The following is a 6,480-nucleotide window of genomic DNA, read 5'->3' as shown; positions in this document are numbered from 1 at the left end:
AAGTCTTCTTAGAGGAGGGTGGGCATTTGATATAGTAACCTCAATACATTTTATATACTTACAATTTGAGTTAAGTCTCCCCCCACCCCCCTTCTTTTAGTCCTTACTTTCTCTTTGCCCAGGCAGGGTCTATCATATAGCCTTCCAAAAATGGGCTTGGGAATCTGTGGGTTTGGTGCCAGCGTACAGATCCATAGCAAAGGTAAAAGGTATAGCTGTCACCTCATAGAATACAAATGACATTACAGTGAGTACTGCTGTTAACCATTCACATCTAGATGAACATGTCATCTAGGCAAACTCTCCAGGCACAATGCTATTGTCATATCATACAAGTCCACTAATATCTACCTTGTCTACACAACCAGTTCCAGGGCTAGAAAACCTCCACTCTGGGCAGCTTCTCAAAAGCTTTATCTCTCTTCCCTGTATGACTGAGGCAAAGCTTTAGCACTGGATGGAAGGAGTCTGTTCTGCTTTCCACAAACTGTGAGTAAGACCATCATTGTAGACAAATGTGCTATGCTGTAAGTGTTAAGCCTCCAGCCATCCTCAAGAAATAAGGCACTGAGAAGGTGGTGATGCATTCCTCACCCCCACAGCATGTGGAGGAGGCTACTGCACTATACCAAGATCCTCCATGAGGAAAATGTGCCAGCTCTGCCCATGGGCCCACTTCATGCCTCAAAAATAGTGGCTCTGTGTATCCTGCTCCAACCTTCCTGCTACCTCACTTCATCTCCCTTCTTGCCCCTTCCTCTGTTCACAGGCTAATTTTCTTGCCTGATTATTGTCATTCTCAACACATTGGACTTTTCCACTTTCCTAAGAACAAGATATTAGCCCCAAACAGTATTTGTGTTGCACCGAACTAAACATTCAGCAACATTCAGTCTAGTAAGTAAATTAGATGGTTTGGAAATGCATACAGTGTATTTAAGGGCTCTGGCTAATAAGAAATAAAACTGTTTTTCTCTACAGGGACCCCTTTTACTGGTCAAGAAATTTGTTTTTGCAAAGCCACAGAGAGTGTGTGATTGACTTGGATGGTATTTTTGGCACACGTGACAAGCTTTAGCAGCTATCTCAATCTTGGTGTTTATTTAAAGTAAGTGCTAAACATCTCTAGCTATCCCTCCAGAATTGTCAATCCCTAGCTGACCTTCATGTGTCCTTTTTGGATATCTCTTCCAATCCACCAGCCAACTCTCAATTGCCGTAAAAAACACCAGAGTCAAACAACAACGGTTTTTAATAAAATATGTAAATAACATTTTGGTAGCAGAAGACAGCTAGAGGTAAGAAGGACATGGATCAGCTCACTGCAGAAATAATCGTTAAACATCTCTGGTGCTTTTAGAGCACTTCGAAACCCTTGGATTATTGTGGTGCACTTAACACAAGAAGCACCTGTTTTCCCTGTGACACTTGTAATGCTGTACACAGCCTAAGTGGAAATGTGAAGAAGCATCGCCCACAGCAGGATTTCTCAGTGTGCTAACACATGCTTTGTTAATCCAAGGATTCTACCACAAGCCCACACTAAAAGAGCACGGTTTTTGGTACCAGTTGCTTTTCAGAGAGGATGGCAAGAGATAAGTGAGGTGTTTCTGATAACTCACTTGCTCTTTTGGCCTCCCTCCATGGCAGAGATCACTCGCTGATGCTGTTTGCCTAGGGCCGGCGCCCCTTGCTGCTGGGTGTGAGGATAGCAGTAGTGTTGCCCGCCCCCTGGGGTGAAGGCGGCTCTCAACTGGCCCTGCAAGTGTGGGGGCCAACAAATGTCAGCTAAGAGCTGGATTTAAAAATTTTTCTGGTGGTCTAGTCAGCTGTGTGAGAATTTCAATACTCCCCTTTCTCTTTTCATTATGCACCCAGCCCCGGTCGCACTGTGTTCTGCCCCCAGCGCCTCATGCTCAGAGCTCCAGACAGCAGCTGTTCTGGCACCGCCTGCCATAGGCCCCAGCAGGCCATCCCCACTCAAAGGCCTGCCCTACTCCCTGAATTGTACAAGAACAACTGAATTGCTGTCCTGAATGTATGAAATTGAGTTCCATCAGTGAGCTCTATCAGTGTAGCAGGTCCAGAGGAGGGCCACAAGGATGATCGCAGAGCTGGAGAACCTGCCCTGCAGGGAAAGGCTGAGGGAGCTGGGGTTCTGCAGCCTGGAGAAGAGAAGGCTGTGAGGGTTCTTATAGCTTACAGCTCTTCCAGGGGGCCTACAGGAAAGCTGGGAATGTACTTTTTGGAAGGGCATGTACTGACAGGACAAAGCGAAATGTCTTTAAGCTGGAAGAGTCTACATTTAGACTAGCTATTAGGAAGAAATTCTTTACTGTGAGGATGATGAGATACTGGAATGGTTGCCCAGAGAGACTGTGGATGCACCCTCCCTGGAAGCACTGAAGCCAGGCTGGATGGGACTGCGAGCAACGTGGGCTAGTGGGGGGTGGCCCTGCCTATAGCAGGGGGTTGGAATGAGGTGAACTTAAAGGTCCCTTCCAGCACAAACCATTCTATGTCTTTGTGATAATGGGATCTCAGATAATTAGCTTGCAGGAGGACGCCACGCATGTCTGCATATAATTTGTTATAGAACAAAAGGTTGGTGGAGGTGAGGGACTGGAGCAAATGTGGAACGCTGGTATGCACTGGAAGAGCTGTACTCATGCAGGTGGTAGGGAAGAAATGGCACAGGATTTGGTAGGGAAGGAGAAAAAGCACCAGAATGCCCATTGTGAAAAGCTGTGATAGCTTGCAGCTCTCTTTGTTCTGCTTCTTTCTAATCATATAAATCATATAAATCATCATAAATCTATTCATAAAATCATATCATAGAATGGCTTGAATTGGAAGGGACCTCAAGGATCATCAAATTCCAACCCCACTGACACAGGCAGGTTTGCCAACCAGTAATGTTTAAACAAAAGATTTCCTGACACTTTAGAAGAGGGAAAGTATTTATATATTTTTGACTTGACACAATTAGGGTCTTGTTTTTGTTTGTTTGTTTGTTTGTTTTTTTTATTTTACCACCAAAGGAAACAAAATAAATTCTGTACAAAATTTAATTCCCTTGACACACACAGAGACTCTTTTTCTTGACCTCCATCTTTTATTCGCTTATGCTTTTTCCAAGACTTTTTATCTCAGAGAGTCACAGCTTCAGTTTTTCTTTGATGACTACAGAGTTTCTCCAAAGTAAGAAAACTGCTCTCAAAAGCACAAAAAGGAATAAGCAAAAGCAAAAATAAGTTCAGAGAGAGAACCAATATTCACATGGAGACAAAAGCAAAGGGAAAGAACAAGAAAAACAGACCAGGAAGAATTTTAGTTTGCAAATATTTTCAATGTAATATTGAAAAGTACATTGAAAGATTATTCCTTATATGCCCTTGAGTCTTCCAAAAGTTACATACATTATTATTTTTTCTGTTTGAAAATATCTTGCACATAATGGCTATTAGCTGTCAGTATTATATATATAACTGTGAGAAAATCATGTGTGCTACACAGTTCTTTTGGTTTTAGCCAATTTTAATCCAGATCAGGAGTTCAAATACCAGTGAAAAGAGGCAATGCACAGTCAATAAGATATCTGAAATTCTCAGCACATATCATTTCTCAAACAGTGTAATTGCATTAAAGACATGAAAGTAGCATTGTTTTTTTTTTTTTTTTTTTTTTTTTTTTATTTATTTATTTACTTATTTATTTAACTCAGTTAACAACCTATCTATTAGGGTTAAATCATAGGATTCAGTGTCATTCTTCCATGTGGTTTTACTCCAAATGCGCATTTGACCTCTGCCAATTTCCTCCCCCAGCCCCAGGATTACAGTAGCATCACAGTGAGAGTCAGCTGAGAGAAGAGGAGGAAGGAATTTCCTTGCTTTCTTATCCAGACCTCTGAGTAGGTGATGCTAAGAGGGAGTGAGACACAACAGGTGCTGCTAAGTAGGGCAACAGAATGCTAAGGGATCAGGTGAAACTGCTGAGTTTTGTTTTAGTTCAGATTTCCTTGTTTGTAGAAGGAACTATACAGAAAAATACCAAGGTACATTCCATGAGTGTGAACATTACTCCACAAAGTAAAGGGTTGCACTGCCCCCCTTACTTTTCATTTCCTTGCCGCATTTCAGAACATGTGTAATATCCTTCATAATCTCAGCTGCAGACAACCTCAGTGATCAGCACGGTAAAAAGTCTCTTTTTGCATTTTAGCATGGGGACTGGATCTTTCTAATGCTTACTACTTCTCTTCCAAGCTAGCATGTGACATGACGATTCCTATTTCAGAGAAGCTGAATTTATTCATGTTTCCCTCTATCTAGCACATTTACACTGCTTCTGCAGGATACATGTATTAAGTTCAGTAAGCAGCTCACAATAGCTCTGATTATATAATCCTTGAATCGTTCAGCCCAGAAACAAGAGTTAAATTTCTGTGCCTTTCTTCTGAGCTCTCTTCCTGTTATTTCAGTCTTAAAGGCTTCTGTCTCCAACTCCATATTTATTTGTGTTTTGTTTTTTTTTTTTTATTTTTCTTGGTCCTTGAACCTGTGGTGACCTAGTGTTATCCCCTTGAACTCACACTCCTATTTACATTATTTTCCTTACTCTTATAACCTTCTTTCCTTTTCAGTACCTCAAAGGCTTATTCTTTCCCTTCTCTTGCTTTAGCTTCAGCCTATTTATTTTCTATCTGGCCATACACTGAACCCCTCAAACCTCACTCCTGTGACTTCTGTTCCTATTCAAATGCTTCCTCCTGTATTGGGATTCCCTTTCTCTAGCAGTGACTCTGCATGTCACTGTAAGCCCTTGTGCTTTTCCACTTTGCAGGCTCAGAGCATTTGCAGAAGGCAGTAGTCTGCACCTTCATCTCTCCGTCATGTTTCTTTACAATGTGCTGGTTCTTTCATTTCACTTTCTCTGCTCAAGTTATCATCTGCTTGATTACAACATACATGCAGTCCCTTTCATCTCCTTTAGTATGTACTCCTATACACACCCTCCCCTCTTCTCACACACTCTTGTCAAATTATTTATAGGAGATAGATTCACAGACCTGTTATGTCTAATTATATCCATTCACTTCTAATGAATGGGAATTCTGCTAGGAGTTAAGACTGCCAAAAATGTTTTGACCTAAGAAACAGGAGGTGGCTGCTACATATGCAAATCAGACCCTATAAAAGTACCTTAGGGTCAGTGTGTCTTGTCCTTCTTCAGAAATCTCTAAGGTAAGAGGGTTAGGGACTTTTGACTGGGGAGGTGGGGGTGTGAAGGGAAAGTGGCCCTGCATTCCACAAACACCAGGGCATTCCTGCAAACGCTTATATTCATTCCATGGGAGACTGCCACTGTCAGCTGGGATTTTCAGTCTGCTTTCAAGGCATCTGTACATTTTCTGTTTATAAATTTTCTCTGGAATTCTGTGCAGCAGTAAGAAGGAAATAATTAATTGTTTTATTATACTGACCCACTTCCAGTCTGCAAGCCATTCATCTGGTCTCACAAAAGGTAAGATACTGATTTATTTGCTCTTTTGGGATCAAGAGAGATGCTCTAAAACAGAGCTTCTATGTAGTTGTGCTGGCAATCCCTGTATCCCATCTATTTATGTCCATTGTAGAAATAAAGTATGATACCTGGGCTGGATTGTCTGCTACAGACAGAATTCACAAAGATAGTAGTTTGAAAGGTGCCTTATTGCCTACATTCTCCCCAGGATTCTTCCACAGGGAGTAGTTTTCTATATTTACAGACACTTAGCCCTAAGCTTATGAATAATGTCCCTAAAAAGAAAAAAAGAATCAGGTAGCAGTTTTTAATTACTTATCTATAAATTAAATATGGTCTTGAAGCCAACAATCATCATTTTCTTTGTCTTTACCTCAGACACGAAGGGTTACTGGTACTGGCCTGGAAACAGTGGGAAAAAAATATATATTTATTTGAATAATATTAAATACAATGTTAAAACAACTGCTGAAAGGTTGAATTCATTTTGCAAAACTATATAAACACTTTGTGAAAAGGTCTCACTTATTTAATATTAATTCACCGAAGTTGAAAACGTAGTTAGAAACAGAACAGTCATGGTTATGCTTTCATTAGGAAAACTTTTTCAAATTCTAAATAGGAGATGGTCAATCTAGATGAAATTAGGATAAAATGAAGGATTAATTAGAAACAGTGTTCATTGTGGAAGAATATACCTTAACTGGCTTCACAATGCATGGAATTTTTCCTTCAAGATAATGGTTTGGCGTTAATGCATGGTGTTACTCCAAAGTGGTGAATGAATGTAAGATTACTCAGTTTCTGTTGTGGAACTGAGAAACAGATCAACAAAGAGAACATCAACATTGTTAGAAGATGGATCTGTGGAATAATTGAAAGATTTAACAACTTGGGCTATTTTATCCCAAGGAAAAGTTTTTAGTGAGAAGTACTAATAATACTTGCTGTCTT

Source organism: Excalfactoria chinensis, chromosome 17 (assembly GCF_039878825.1).
Source record: "Excalfactoria chinensis isolate bCotChi1 chromosome 17, bCotChi1.hap2, whole genome shotgun sequence".
NCBI lineage: Eukaryota > Metazoa > Chordata > Aves > Galliformes > Phasianidae > Excalfactoria > Excalfactoria chinensis.
The sequence above is the reverse complement of the archived record's forward strand: the minus strand, read 5'-3'. Positions refer to the sequence as shown.